The sequence below is a fragment of the Ahaetulla prasina genome, chromosome 6 (assembly GCF_028640845.1).
Source record: "Ahaetulla prasina isolate Xishuangbanna chromosome 6, ASM2864084v1, whole genome shotgun sequence".
Taxonomy (NCBI): domain Eukaryota; kingdom Metazoa; phylum Chordata; class Lepidosauria; order Squamata; family Colubridae; genus Ahaetulla; species Ahaetulla prasina.
The window spans coordinates 86,587,625-86,604,834 of record NC_080544.1 but is presented as its reverse complement, the minus strand read 5'-3'; positions in this window follow the sequence as shown (position 1 = coordinate 86,604,834).

Genomic DNA, 17,210 nt, shown 5'->3' with positions numbered 1-17,210 from the left:
CTCCGCTCTTTGCAGTACGGACGGAAGGGTAGCCACGGCCATCCGTAAGGCCACCTCTAATAATGGCAGGGGGTACGAAGTATATTTTTTAAAAAGAAAGATACTGGTGCACAAAAGCATTTATTTAGGCGATGGTAAATAATTGGTGAGTTGAGTGTTCCGTCAAACCTTTCGATCCGATCTCATAAAGGTGCATCCATTCCCGTAACCTTGTGATGTTACATAATCTATATCAATGTATTTTTTTTCTTTTCTGAAGAAATATAAATATAAATATATATATATAGCGGTAATCAGAGCGGCCGCGAAGTAGCCGGTCCGTCCGTTCGCTCCAAGCCAGAGCTGCGCGCTCTCTTTTGCCAAGAAAATGAAACGGAGAGGGGAGAGAAATGTCTTTGCCAGTTGAACTCTGCTAGGAACAGAGCTTTATAATTATTTGTTCTCCATGAAAACAAAACAAAACAAATTATTTATAATGACCGTATTTTTTCTAGTGTATTTTAAGTTATTGAGGGGAAAAGAAAAAGTGGCCAAGAAGAAACAAACGCTGATATTTTATTTCCGTGTTGTCGGCACGAGAGTTTGTTCCACTCAGGTTTGCTTCGCTTTTATTTGTTCATTGTCGACGTCACAGTTTTCAACAAGTGCCAAGTTATGAATTAAGACACTTTGCAATCTATTGAATGGAAAAAAAATGAGAAAGTAAAAATTTAAATGATGGTTTCGCACAACTTTTGTTCCTGATCCTATTAAATCAATAGTGCCATTCTACCTTTTCAAATTTATTTTCCCCTTCTTTCGTCTTCTTGGGATTCCTGCTTCCTGTGTGCTTAAGTGTGGTTACTTACATATTACTTTCTGCAAACTTTAGAGAGCAACCAAATCTGCCAAAGGGAGGTCGGCCTTTCATCCCCACATATCTTTATATTCCTGATTTTCAAAATGTGACTTTCTTCCTAATCTCTTTGGTTGATGTTTTTCTGCCACAGAAAAAATACATGCTATTGTACAGCAGGGTTCAACAATTCCTCATGTATTTTTAAAAAGCACAACGCAATCGTGTAAGTCCCAATTCCAGAAAATAAATCCATGGGTTCCCTTGATAATTTCTTCCTGATACTTAGGATCACAAATTTAGGGCTGAATCGAATTATACTGTAGGGTTCGCTTGCATGCCTTTGTCTTCTGTTGGATATGTTAGAAAGTTAGAAAATCCAAGAGGTTCTTTCTGTTAAAAGAATCTTTCTTGGGGGAAGGAGGGGGGTAAATAGTTTATTTTACTTCCACAGTTGTTATCCTTGATGCTAATTACACTGAATGAAGCAATTGATTCTGCAGAAAGATGTCCCACAAACCCGTTATAAATGCGATCTCTAGGGATCTTCCTCTTTATTAAATCCCACTGCCTCGATATCATCCCCAGTAGAAGTGGATCGGGTCATCTCCCATAGGGGCAAAAATATGATCGAAAGCAGAATTCGCTTTCCTGGAAAAGGGCTTTCCCAGTGTTTGATGGGATGTATTTTGCCTGGGAATTTAGGGTTAGGGCAGCGCTCAATCAGTTCCAGGGCATAAGATCGGGCTGCAATTCAGTTATAGTAACCAGTTTTCGTTGAAGGGACCCCCGGGGGAAATCAATAGCGATCCCGTGGCAATCGGGATAAGGGGCGATTTCTGGCAAATCCCTGCGCACTTCGGCAGTAGCCGGCGTCACGAGGCAGGCAAAGACAAAATCCAATAACTATCACGATTCAGTGTATCGTGTGGATTCAAACTTCGTGATTATTTCAATAAATCAGGGTGAAACAATGCTGGTTCGGGGACAACTAAGTCGGGCGCTATCGAAATGTCTGCGCAGAACCCAGGGCTCCCTCTTTCACTTCCACGGGAACTTGTAAGGGTTACCACTTCGATCGTTCCCACTTAGGGGAAGGTGTGACCGGCATTTCTGAACCACGGGTCGTCTTGTATTATTTACCAAATAAGTCGGCATTTTCGTGGTGGCGAGAGGTTTTCTTGCACATTATCTCCGGGGTCAAAGCATTTCAGGTCTGCTGCGGGAGGAAGCGTACCAAAACACCCAGCTAGCATCTGCTGCCGCCGTTCACACATACAGAAAAGGAAGGATTAATGGGCCTGGTCACTCCAAGCTCCTTGGGACGTTGCTTAGGCAGCAATCCTAGCCACGCTTCCCTTGGACACACTTCACTTTGGACCCCGTGGTTGTGTTCATTAGAACCCAACACGACTCTCATGTTGACTGAACGTTGCTCTTGGGTTGTAGTGCCCATTGACTTGAATCAGCCTGATTTTTCAGCGTATTCTGCAGGAAGGACACGCGTGTATATACCAGTATGCTTCAAACTTATGGCACAATCCCCATAATTTCTTGACAATTTGGCCGAAGGAATGAATCGTAGCTGGTTATCGTGACAGCTGAAGGCCAAGATAGCCTTGATGTCTGAGAGGTTGAGAAAAATTGAGACATATACCTTATAAGAAATAACATAGTAGTGGCTTGGGGCACGAGTTATTTTTCCTAATGGTAGTCAGAATCAAGATTTCATGGGGAGGGGGAAAGATGGAATCCAGAACGATCTGGAAGATGAGGGATGGTGCATGGGCCATCTAAACAAATCCCAGAAATCCAGCAGGACCCGATTCTGGTGGCTTCTGAATCATTACCCCTCTCCTCCGAAAACACAGCGCAGCCTTTGGTTCGCAGGATTACCAGTTTTGTTCTTCCTTCTCTGACTTCTAGAGAGGAGATGGTAGATCCAAGATCCAAGAAGAAGTGGGCTCATCCACTCTTCTGTCCTGTCCTGGCCCACCCCACATCTGCATTTTTTCAATAACCCCTTTCTTATTATCCACCATTTCATTTGGCCACTCAAGCCCCCTTCCCGCAGTCTTTCCCCCATCTGGATACTTCTCAAATCCATTGGAAGACAACGCCATTGTTCCTAGCCCTGTTAGTCTATTGGGAGCGGGGCTCCACCCAAGAAGGGTGACTTGGTGGCGAGGGGAACCTTTCTTCTCGTCCAAGTCAATCTAGAGTTGGCATGTCTCCATGATCCGCAAACCAGGAAGCGATTGAAGAAACGCGTGGGAAAGTTGCCCGCAACGTTCGAAGAACAGAACGTTGCTGATATGGCGATCAGCTAAGAAGCGAGCAACGCAAGCTTCGTGGGACGATTATAAAGCTTTGAAGAAAGAGAACCTACAACACAAAATGTCCAATAATTAGCAACTGAAACAGCAAAACACCCACGCATGAATATAACACACACCTGTGCACGCCATCACTCTGTTTTGATGTAACACTGACTTTCAAACGCCGGGCAGTAAGCAGTGCTTTATTTTAGTTGGGCGTATTTACGACGCGAATGCTAAGGTCATAGCACAACCCCTGTCCATTCACCCAAGAGTAACTCACCTGACCCAACGGACTTTATTCCCCAACGGGAATAAGACATTTGATTGATATCACTGATACATTAAATGTTGCTTTGATTGGAGCGAATCCTATTATCGGAGTAACAAATCTAGGCTCCATGGATATATGAACCCCGAAATACTCTTGGCACGTCTCCTCGGAGGTAAGGCCTTTTGTGTTCCCTTCATATTTGGGACTTCTGCGAAACGGAGGGAACCAATTTAACCTAAACATAGCTATTAAAATCAAGGAGGTTTGAAAGGGGACACTTTGGGCTGGGTTAAATCCAAACGGCTCTTCCTCTATATCCCGATGCGTTCCTTCCTTTCTGGGATTCAGAAATAGTGCGGATCAATTTGTTTTCAGGAGAAACAGTCTCGGTTTGCTTTTAAAAACGCTGGAACTACCCGCAGAGGAACGCTTCGGAATCCCCTCTCTTATTACAGCCGTTAACTGCAGCGCAGTCGAACATCCCGCAAAAATGAGCGAAATGTTCAAACTGTGCTTGCCTGAAAGTCCCGTTGACTTTTGAGCAAGTACTTTACAGGATTGCTGACGCGGAATCAACAGTCCAAAGGACATTTATTTAAGAGAAATCCCATCTCAAAGAAGTAGGACTTAATTGCAGTGAACTTTGTACTACTTTGCTGCTGCAGCTGCTGCTTACAGCGGCAGCAGCAACAAACATTGAATTTATAATAAATGAGACTTGAAAGTAAGCAGAGATAGAATCTGTGTCTTCCCTTTGGATATTTCTTATCTCAACCCTAATTAAGACACAAACCATTTTCTAAAGGTCTCCATGTAAATGCTTACTCAGAAGTAACTCCACTTAAATTAATAGGGTTTACTTTTAGAGAAACAGGTCTAAAGATCTTAACTTATGTTGTGGCATATCACTTTGTATCGCTTAAAACAGAGTGGCAAGTGGTGGTGGGGAAAACTTTTTTTTTTTGGTAGGGGGTTTGATTCTTCAGTTGTGTGAAAAGAACCTCAAGAGATTCACAGTCTAAGAGGTTTGGCATTTCTGCTGAAGACAATGCTTCAAAAGTACTAGGTTAGTTCCAAAACATCAATTTAAGAAATCCAGCACTGTTGAATCCAGTACTGTTGGGTTCAGTAATCCCAAACAGTCAATTATTTCTGCTGAGTTATGTCAAAAGCGATGGAGTGTGCAGGCAACAGGACAGAAACTGGCCCAGTAGTTGTGGAAAAATTACCAAGGATGCTAAAGATATTACAATTTGTAATTTTTTGAACATCTCTATCGTACAAGTATTTAAAAACAAAATTTAGGCTGTGATGTGAGCATTTCCTACTCTGGTTTTCTCTAGTCATTTCTTTAAAAGGTTAAGTATCTTTTCTCCCTTTTCCCCCCAAAGAAATACATTTTTTCATCTTTTGTATCAAACCCACAAAGAAATTTGAAGCGCTCTTAAAACTAACCTTTTTATTAGGGCTGCAAAATCCGAGCAACTATTGGATGGATGCATAGAGGTACTGTTTTCTCTATTTACCCTCTACCCTCCAGCTGTCTGGATTTTTGCAGTCAATGTATGGTGACTTGAATTTTATCATGTGGGAAACTTCCCTGAATCAAGTCTACTTTATTCGCAAATTCCCATGAGATTGCGATCTAATACAACTGATTACTTAAAGGTAACACAGATCTTTCTTCCCTTCTCTCTAGGGATTTTTAGCAGTAGTTGCCCCTTATTTTATAGAGGAAAAATTTTTCTGGAATCACTGACAGGACTGTCAGAACTGAAAATATCTTATAGCCCAACAATATATATGATCCCCATTGGTAACCAGAGAATAACCTGAGAATAATGAGTGGCTGATTAACACATTCTCTACTAAGATCTTTAAAAAAAAAACTTATCAGACAAGCTCTGAACTAAGGATTGTGGTTGGCCAGCAGATATCCAGACCCACATCTTCCTTTCTACAGAACATAGCTAGGAAAACATTCATGGTTGCACCATCTACATCTTCTCTAGGGCTATTTCTGTGCTAGGATCTTTCTGTCCTAATACCTTCATGTGTATTTCTTTATTTCAGAGCATTTTAACATGGGAGAGCCACAAATTGTGTGTGGAAGGAGAACAAACAAACCTGTTTAGAGATGTCCATGTAGAAGTCAAGCTCATTCCATCTGTGCTGCAGTGCCCTGACTGATGAATGTTTTCTCTCCTAGCTGGTAACAGGATGAAAGAGAAGGGAAGAAGGTCAGGGGAGAAAAGCCAATCATTATACCTGTAATCAGGACAAATAGTTTTCTGATAACTCAGAAGAGTTACAATTGAGACATACAAGGATGATAAAGGGGACAGCATATTTTGTGTTGACTCAAGGATGGATGGACAGCACTATTATTCATTAATAGGAAAAAAAATCTTCTATCAAAGGATGGAGAATCATGCCAATATGCTTCCAAATCAAACATCCTTCAAATAAGTTGGGAAGTAATTTCAGAAGTTATATTTCCAACTTAGTTGGACAGAACCTGGAAACAAGAGGCTGGATAACTCATCCTTGACCATGTGGGCCAAGATTTCAGGAAGAAGTCTTATTGTATTTTGCTGCATAGGGGCTACGAGTAGTGCTTGACTTACAACAGTTCATTTAGTGACTGTCCAAAGTTACAACAGCATTAAAAAAAGTGAATTATGATAGTTTTTCACACAACCATTGTAGTAACAACCATGTTACTAATGTAACAATTGCGGTGTTTTACTTAACAGTTGTGTTAAAATGGGGCAAAATACAGTCATTGTTGTCATCATCATCAATAATCATTATTTTACTGGCTGCCCAACTCCACTGGACTCTGAATGATATGAAGATTCTACTCCTTCAAAAGTTTTCTCTGGAAACAAAAGGGATAGAAGAAAATGGGAAATTTGGGAAATGGCAAATTACAAATGGCAAAGATAAAAGTTAGATAAATAAGACTTGGTTGTTTTTTTTTGGAAGACAGAGGATACAGGCTATATTCAGTAATCTGAAAGTAGACTTGATCATACTTGGGACAGAAAGAACTTGAGTCTCATCGTGTTTTGAGAAGGCATTTCTACGTGACGCATCAGAAACCTGCAATAAAATTCTTCCTCAGAGGTAATACAATTCTTCATGGACGATGATTTCTTTTTGAGATAGAGCTAATAAAATTGACAACAACATGATTAAAAAAAACGCAGCTTTCCTGTCACTTAAATGTAACTTCCACAACTGGAAGATACACCCATCCCTAACTTAAAAATACACTGTAATGGGCTTGCATCAGTAGTACAACAGCTGTTTCTCAGAAGGCCACTACTCTCAGCATTAGGCATATGAATCTCATATGCATACAGTCTGCCAGGCTTTGTCATTCATTACTGGAGGGAAGCTAACTGTCCAGCAGAATCTTAAAACAACTCATAGAATAGCGGCAAGACAGAAATCAGCAACGGAGGCAGCAAATGGTATTCCGGTGTTGTTTCTGCAGATTGAAAAATATGTAAAGGCATGTAAACTAAAAATGGGCAAAGGGCCTGATATTGTAATTCTCAAACCCATTATCCACAATGGAGTCTCTCTCTCTCTCTCTTTTTTTCTTTCTCTTTCTCTCTCTCTCTCCCTCTCCCCCTCCCTCCATCTCTCCCTCCCTCCCTCTCTCTTCTCTCTCTTTCTCTTTTTGTCTCTTCATTGCAGGGGCTTCCATAAAGTGTCTCTAGAGATTTACAGTTTCAACATCAGTTGACTTTTCAGATATGATTTGGGGGAAAAAGTCCCCGGAAATTTTCTTACACAATGTTCTTTAAATGAAGACTATAAGAACTTAATATGAATAGTGATAGATCAGACCAAAGGCCAATCTAATCTTGTATTCTGCTCCTACCTACCACAGCAATTACAGGGAACCCACAAAGATGAAAAATGCCTCAGAAACCGGCATTATGAATTGTACTGACTTTGATTATGGAAATATTACATATATACATCATGATTAATATTCTGATCCTCCTTATATTTGTTGAATCCCGTGTTTCTTAACCCTGGTCATTTGAAGATTTCAGCTCCCAGTATTACCCAGTCAGCATGGGTGGCTGGGGAATCTGAGAGTTGAAATCCATCCATTTTTAAGTGGCCATATTGAGAAACATTGGTGTAATCTGTTTGGAAAGACAACCAAATCAGTGGGTACCAATATCTTGTGGTAACATATTTCTTAATTTAATGAAGTGCTAGGGAATAAAGGCTCCCACCTCCCCCTGGCTGGGGAATTCTGGGAGTTGAAATCCTCCAGGCTTAAAGCTGCCAAGGTTAGAGACCCCTGCCTTATACAATGATATTGGATAATTCTGGCTGCCAATATTAGAAGAAGGAGAAGAAGAAGGAGGAGAAGAAGAAGAAGAAGAGGAGGAGGAGGAGGAGGAGGAGGAGAAAGAAAAAGAACAACAACAACAAACTTCCCTATCCATATTCTATACAACATGAACAATTATATTTGCTTATTCCCTCCAAAATATTTTATGTCCAAACTAATTGATTTGCATACAATAAATATTCATTCCAGAAAAAAACCCCTTTCTACCCAGATTGTTTGTTTAAAAATATATGCCAAGAAGTAATATTGATTAAATTATTGTTCTTCCACTTCACAGACAAAAAGATCTGGTGGAAAATATACATGGCACAGGCTGAAGTTTAAATTTTATTTCTTAAAAATATGCCAGACACAAAGCTTTATTCAAATAAATGAATACATGGCTAATTATAAAAGCTGAAATTAAGACTGCTACTTATTGATTAATTAGTAAAATAGATATCAAATGTCCTAATAGAAGTAGTACTAACACTGTATGTAATATGTAAACTAACAAATCTGTTACCCTAAGCCTACAATTTATACTTAAACAATCTATACTTGGAATTTAAAATATACTTCCTATCTGACATATTTCCAATAAGACCAGTGGAATACAGTAGTTGGTTCATATTCTTAACATTACTTTGAGGCTGTTGATATATGTAACTCACAAAATGATTGATGCACACGATATGAATTTTAAATCTTTACAGTATGTTCAAGGTGCTCATTCTTCCTGCCTTCAGGATGATTGTAATAAAAAAAATGAAAAATGTTCTTTTACCATAATGGAGGGTGATGATTGGAAAAAGATAATGCTTTTTTTGCATGAGAATGGACAAGGCAAAAAATATTTCAAACAGGAAAAACTGGGGAGACAAAAATAGTAGCCTATGGCAAAACCACATATGATTTTATATTTTTATTATGTCTTCATTTATATCAAACTCCTCCAGACGGGTGAAATTTTGATGGATATTTTATGAGTTGATCAAGGTATGTGTCATCATTTTTATTTTGGAAGAAAATATTTTAGCTGGATATTTGCAAGGCTTTTTCTAGATACCAGGGTACAATTTATGTAGGAAGGGAAAATACTGGTTTGAATGTTAGATTTGATAATGCCATGAATTTATGCAAATTCTTAGTCAGTGGAAAAGGGTTTCTCTATTTGATGCAGCCTTACACCCTTCAAGGCTGGGTAAAGAATGTTACAATAAGAGATTTGTACTGTTGGAAGAAATGAGATTTCCTTTCTCCTTTGTTTTCTTTCTCAAGAAAGAGGGCTGAAAAGAAAGCAGCACATGCTTTGTTAGAGATTCATATGTTCTTTATATAGCTATCCTTATTCATACGGCAACCAAGGGATGGACGTCAGAGCCTGTTGAAGGTTTCCGAGTCTATTTTTTTTATTGGCATATCATCTTCATATTATCTCATCAACCATTTCAGCAAATCCCAGCTGAACTGAAAAAAAGAAAAGGTAGTACAATTGTCCTTGAATGTACAATCGGTGAGATACAAAATGAAACATTGTTGAACCGCGGAACTCAGTTTGCACAATTGTCTGCATCCCGCCATTGTAAATTAATACAGTAATAGTCTAGGGTGAAATTGAATATTTATAAAATATCATTTTTAATTCACTATTTAGCCTGCTAGTGGTACTTCTAAACTCCACCACAGTAAAATAGAAGTTGTGGTTTTAAGAACCCCTTTTTCTCCTTGGCTTCCTTCTTTGCCTTGTTTGCCATCTAGGCAGCCTGAACAATTTTGGACAACTTGAACAATTCCACCCTATGCATATGTTTATGTGAATGGTTTATATAGCCATCCAACTGGCAAATTGTGAATGTGAAGACTTTTGGTTAAATCCAACAGGTATATATTAAATAATTGCAAGATTAACATACATGTCTAAGAAATCACTGCCTTCTTTAAGTTAAAGCATTATGAAAAAGCACATTTAATCAGATGATGGCATAATACATTAAATCATAAATTAATAAAATATTAATGGGCTAAGTTAGAAAAGAAAAGTAATCAAGATTAACATTAGCCAAAATTAATATCTTACATAAGAGCAGGTACTGGCCTTTAACAGACCCGGTTATGGTTATATTATATAAACACTTTCCATTCTATTAAGGAAACGGATTAAAAGCTTCTCTTCCAGGGATGGATTTTTTTCTCTGATTCCAAGTACGATTTCTTCCACATGATTCTATTCCAACTTCTTGTATTTGAGTAAATGGTTAAAGTAAACTTGCCCAGCCTGAGTGTATGTTAATGTATCATGTATGACCCATTGAAATCTGTGCTAGCAGCGCGGCAAGAGATCTTTTTCTTTTGTAAGTTCTGTTTCACCATTTTCAGGGAAACAGAAGCTCACGAAAGAAACATCACGGAGATCTGACCTGGGGTGACGGCCGCACATGCCAGCAGAGGGGGCTCTGCATACCACCTCTGGCAAGTGTGCCATAGGTTCGCCATCACAGACATAGACTAAGATGGTTAACCAAGTGTATATTTTCTCTGTTTTAGTAAAAAGCCTTTTGTGGAAGCTTCAATGGACCAAATGATGGGCGGTTGTCTGGTTCCAAAGAAAGATACTCTGAGCGATTTCAAAGCAGTTTTCTTTGTTGTTCCTTAACTATGGACTAAAATGTTGGAAACAATTACTAAACCACTAAAAAAAAAATTCCCTCTCTATTTGCATCATTAAAGATATACTCTGAGAAGAAGCAACAATAGATGTGATATGTGTGGGACACCAAAGGAAAGGGTTTTTTTTTTATAAAATGGGTTGTTTTTGTGGAATAAAGTTAATACATGCAAAAACTTTGGGGGTTAATTTGGTGGAGGATTTTCACTGGCTAAATCCTAATTTAAAAGGTATGAGTTGAAAGTAAGCAAAATTGGAGAAATATACTGTGGCTTTATGCCAGTTAGGTAGTCTATAGACCAAATTTTTGCTTTTCAGCAGGTCATGGAGAAATGTGAGACAGTAAGTTAATCGTACATGTATTGATTTTGAGAAGGTGAATAGACTTAATTATAGAATGCTTTGTGCGAATACAGACTTGAAGGTTAATTACAGAATATTTATATAAAGAGGAATTTTATCACGTGTGAGAATAAACAGAAAGCTTAGTGAATGATTCAACACTGAGCAGGGGATGAGACAAGAATGTATGATATCCCCTTTTTGTTGTTTAATGGATTTATGGATAAATGTATAAGAAATTATTATGGTACTTGAATTGGATATGTGACTGTATTTTGTATGCATATGATGTCATGTTATCACCTGAGAACTTTGTAACATATATTGGATGGAAAGTATGAAGCAGTGAGGAGTATAAGCCTGAACATTATGAGTATTCAAGAACAATGTAGTTGTGTTTCACAGGGAAAATGGAGTAATTGCAGCATATGCATAAACGGCATGCAATAGAACAAGCTAAGAACTTTGTAGAACATTTACTAAAGATGGTAAAATGGTTAGAAAAAACTGAGATTTGCAAATCCTTGTAGAAAAATAGTGGACAGGATGTGGTCTCTTGTAAGGAATGAATGTCAAGCAAAAAATGAAAAGAAGGACCGGGAGTGACATGATAACAGCCTTCCGATATTTGAGGGACTGTCACAGAGAAAAGGGCGGTTGACCCATTCTCCAAAGCACTTGAGGGCAGGACAAGAAGTAACGGATGGAAACAGCTCTCCCAGAGAGCTAACCTAGAACTAAGGAAAAATTTCCCAGCAATTTACCTCCTTGCAGCAAGCAGCAAACTGCAAACACCCCTTTTCAGCTTCAGCACAGCCTGATTAGCACAAGCAGTTGATTGTCTGTTGGATCAGCTTCCGACCCTCAGCTGTTTCAGTCTGCAGGCATTTGCCATTGCCTATTGTCGCGTGGGCCTCCTGCAAGCAGGCAAATTGCTGATTTTTTCTTCTTCTTCTAGAATCAACAATTAGCTGGAATTTAAAAAGCATTTCACTAACTTAATTAAAATGTTAATTAGGAAGGAAAATAAAGACAGGGGGGGAAAAGCTTTACATCTAACAGATTGGGTGCTAAATAACTTACTGATTCTGATTACAATATCAATCAATGCAAAGAAAAAAAAACTTAAAACAGTTCCAAACTGATAAAATTTCATATTATTTCCCATATCCATGCACTAGCGTATATCTTGTTTTCCTCCCCAAAAAAGGTAGGTGCGTCTTATAGTCCTGAGAGTTTTATATTCTGAAAAATACAGTAATCAATGGAGTGGCTTGTTTCCAGAAATTGTAAGTGCTCCATCACTGGAGGTTTTTAAAAGGAAATTGGACAACCATATGTTCAGAATAGTATAGGGTCTCCTGCTTGAGCAGGGGGTTGGACTAGAAGACCTCCGAGGTCCCTTCCAACTCTGTTATTCTGTATCCTCCTTATTTTGTTTTATGAAGGGTTGAGGGAATGTTGGACATGTGAGGAGTAACATGAGAGTAAATTACAAGCAGTGAGAATTATGAGTTACTTAAGAGTAACTCAAAAAAAAAGAGTAACTAAAAAAAGCAAGAGGATCAGGAACAAACTATGCTGAATGAATGTAAATTAAATGCAGAAATGAAAGAATGATACTAAGGTTGTTTGCTCATAGTCCCAGGTAAGATCCTAGACCCAGTTAAAGGGACATGTGTCTTGCACAAAGGCAAAACTTCTATTAGCAAAGCTTGTGCATGGATACTATTAGAAGAATGCCCCCATTTAAACGGATATTTATGTTTTTGTAACTGTATTTCTAAAATTTATCTTTAATGAATTGTGGTCTTTTGAAATTGCCTTGGGAGGACTTCACTCAGAAAAGCACAATGTAAATATTTTAAATAATAAATCAAACAATATCCACCTGTTAAGAAGCCTCTCATTTTGTGTGTTAAAGGATTAGGTCAATATACCGATTACATTAAAAGACATATATCTGAAAAAGGGTGGTGATAAAATTATATACCTATAATGTCGTTATTATTTTACAGTGTGGCTTGGATTTCTTTATAAACCTAATTTTACTATTCTTTCAGAGCTCCCTCAGTGGAAATAATTTCAATCAAATCAGCTTTAACTGCACCATGATTAAAATGGGCCTTCATATACTGTACACCAGCTTGGTTCTAATGTAATATTTGGAGACTGTGGTAAACATCACTCCCATTTACTGACACTTATTATTAAACAACTCAGGATAATATAAGGTGCATGAGCAATGGGGAAAGTACTGTATATAAGCCAGAAAATGAACAGGATTACATTTTCCTTACACATGCACACAGAAGAATAAATTACATGAATTAAATATTCTGATTTGTTATCAAAGTATCGAGATGTGACTTGAAAAAAAGTTTGACTGATACTGAATAATAAATGGATCCGATCTATCTTCAAGCTTCTGTGGATGACAGTGGACCAGAAATTGTCTTTCCAACTCCTTAGATATTATATCACCACAGCTCTTGTCAATCCCAAAAAAACCGGGGTGAAATGCTCCTGGTTCGGACTGGATCACCTGATCTGGTAGTGATGGTGGCGGGTGGTTTGGAGAACTGGTAGCAAAAATCCCTGCCCACCCCCCCACCCCTGCCCAGCTGAGCCACATGATCATCAGAGGTTTATTTTTTTTTACTTTTAAAAGCATTTTTTCTTTGGCCGCAAAAATGCTTTTAAAAGTAAAAAAAAAGCCTCTGATGATTGCGTGGCTCAGCTGAGATTGTCAGAGCCTTTTAAAAGCATTTTTTCTACAACCTTTTTGGCCAAAGAGGTTGTAAAAATGCTTTTAAAAGGCTCTGACGATCCCAGCTGAGTTGCCTGATTGTCAGAGGCTTTTTTTTCTTTTAAAGGCAAAAAAAAGCTTTTAAAAGAAAACAAAAGCCTCTGACAATCAGGCAACTCATCTGGGATCATCAGAGCCTTTTAAAAGCAATTTAGAAGCCACGTCCATAGAACCGGTAGTAACAAATTTTACATTTCACCACTTCAAGAAACCAAGTATGACATGAAGAATTACGGTACTTCAGAGTGGTTTCTTTATTGCTTTTCACCTAGAAACAGAAATCTTGCCAGGCTAAAGCAGCAATCTGCATAACTATTTAACTATATCCTATGAATTGTTAGGGAGAGTTCACCATCATCATTTTTGCTTTGCTGTCTCTTTGGTCTCTGGGAAAGAAACCCTCCCTCCTGCAACTCTGAATTACAATTCCTCACATCTCTCTTCATAATGAAGCCAAATGTGTGCATCCAGACAACTGTTGCTTAGTCAATGAAACCATGATTTTACAGGATGCATGAACCAGATTTATGTGGCGGAAGTTGGTTATTGTAGATCTCGGTCACATACCCCATATTTTGGCTGCCATGTTTACTTCTTCTGTCATGGAATACAATACTCACATTTATGTTCTCTGTTCCTAGGCGTTCCAAGCTGTACAACTCCTTTTATATTCCTGATACATATACACAAACAAAGCTGTTCAGTACCATTAAAAATACACTCTATTATTATTACTGTTTGCTAGATTTACATCAGAGTTTGTTGCATAAAATCAAATCCAGAAAAGCACACACAGATAACTGATGCAGCAGGATTCATTAACTTCTGTTTCTATACAATAGAACACATGAAAATAAATATACAATACCAACAGCAGAGTTCACAGGCAGAGGGAAGTTACAGACTAGTGCAGACTAGTTTTGTTTTAGAGCTGAGCACAGAGTTAAACCACACCCTTCCATCCTTCCAGTTTCAATTTCCAAAACAGCCCTCATTGGCTGACCTTGTTACTATGCCACTATTCCAGTGACAGCGAACCTTTTCATCACCGAGTGCCCAAACTAAAATGTACGTGCATGCATGTGTGCATATGCGTACCGGAGCGCTGGAAACCCAAAGGCCAGCTGGCCGGCACACGCATGCCTGTTTTTTGGCTGTTTGGGGCCATTTTCTGGGCTATTTTCAGACCATTTTGGAGCCATTTTCAGAAAGTTTTTCAGGCCCTTTTCAGGCTGTTTTTGCTCCATTTCAGGACATTTTTGGGCTGTTTTGGGGCCTTTTTTGAGCCATTTTCAGGCTGTTTTTTGATCTATTTTCATGCCATTTTGGGGCCTCTTTCAGGCCATTTTTGGGGGTATTTTCTGGCGCTCCAGCACCCATGAAGACCAGCTGGCCAGCGCATATGTGCGTGCTGGAAACCAGATGAGCAGCTGGCGACAACACGCATGCCCACATAGAGGGCTCTGCATGCCATCTCTGGCATGCATGCCATAGGTTCATCATCATGGCTCTATTCTATTCATGAATATTCTGACAATTTATACCTAATAAAGTCAAGATAGCGCATATGGGGGGGGGTGCGTTTGTCTCCATTTATTTTATCCCTGCAACAATAACTGGGTAATATAGCCAAGCTGAGAGTGAGCAACACTACTAATGTTACTTGGTAGAAATGAGTATTTTGTGATGGAAAAGCATCCTTCTTTTAATGTAAAAATAAAATAAACTTCTGCAACTATGCATGCACCTGCTTTTATCTCCTGCACGTAAAATATTTTTGCAAGAAAGAAGTATGTTAAGATGCAGGTAATCCTTATTTATTATTTATTTATTTATTTATTTATTAGATTTGTATACCGCCCTTCTCCCGAAGGACTCAGGGTGGTTAACAGCCAGTTAAAAGACACATATAATACAAATTTAAAAACAATATAAAAAACTAATTCAATTAATGGCCAAAAAACTAAAATAAAAATAAAAACCTCATTAAAAACTGCAGTTAAGCTAGCCCTGCACGATGGAACAAGAAAGTCTTCAGCTCGCGGCGAAAGGTCCGGAGGTCAGGGAGTTGACGAAGCCCCGGAGGCAGCTCATTCCAGAGGGCAGGAGCCCCCACAGAGAAGGCCCTCCGTCTGAGGGTCGCCAGTTGACATTGTTTGACCGACGGCACCCTGAGGAGGCCCTCCCTGTGGGAGTGCACAGGTCGATGGGAGGTTATTGGTGGCAGTAGGCGGTCCCGTAAGTAACCCCGTCCTATGCCATGGAGTGCTTTAAAGGTGGTAACCTTTAATGGTGGTAAAGGTGGTAGTCCTTGACTTACAACCGTTCTTTTAGCGACTAAGTTATAATGGCATAGAAAAAAGTGAATTATAACTGTTTTTACCCAAAGTTTGCAGCATCCCTATGGTCATGTGATCAAAATTTGGATGCTTGGCAAGTGACATGTATTTATGATGGTTGCAGTGACCTAGGGTCCTGTGATCACCAAGCAAAGTCAATAGGTAAGCCAGATTAATTTAACAAGCATATTACTAATTTAACAGCTGCAATAATCCACTTAACAACTCTAGCAGGGTTGTAAACTGGGGAAAAACTCACTTAGCCATTGTCTTGCTTAGCAATGGAAATTTTGAGTGCAGTTGTAGCCGTAAGTCAAGACTACCTGTAATGCCTTGGGCAGCTGTAGCCATGTCATACCTAAGCCCCTTTTGCTACTGCAACTGTCATATACTTTCCTCTAGGTTATTCTTTGACCTCCTAGTTGTAAGTCCTTGAGGTTTGGTCCTTATTACTGTCCTTTTTCTTTACAGAATTTTTTTGGTGTTGTAAATGCATAAAGGAAACTTAGTGTTTCAGCATTCTGATCTGCTCCTGAACTTTCTGCATAATTCCACTACTCCTAGCTTGAAGTAGTGATAAGTTTTCTTTATTAACAGCAAGCAATTTCCATAACTATTTGAAGCAATAGTTACCCAGTTATATTATCTAGGGGCTTGCCCAGTATTGATGGATGTTATTTATATGTGATAAATCTGCCTTGACAGTTAATCTGTGATAGCTGTTTTCATACAAATCAAATTTCACACGGTACCAGTAGCAATCTTCATGTGTTAAAAATGATTCCGTGATCTGGCCCTCACATACGCTATGCATGCATTTTGCATATAGGTCACTGATTTTGTCGCTATGTTTATTTTTTTTAACATATTAATCACAAGTTACTTAAAAATAAAGGATGTATTCATTTTGCAGAGAACTCATATGCAAAATTATGGTCGTGCTATTATTGGGGGTCAAATTACTCTACAAAGCACCAGTGGGCAGGATAAGAAATAATGGTTGGAAACTCATCAAAGAGAGAAGCAACCTGCAATTAAGGAAGAACTTCCTAACAGTGGAACAGCTTGCCTTCAGAAATTGTGGTCGCTCCATCACTGGAGGTTTTTAGGAAGAAACTAGATAGTCATTTATCTGAAATAGTATAGGTTATCCTGCTTGAGTTGGACTAGAACAGGGCTCTCCAACCTTGGTCCCTTTAAGACTTGTGGACTTCAATTCCCAGAGTTCCTCAGCCAGCTTTGAGTTGAAGTCCACAAGTCCA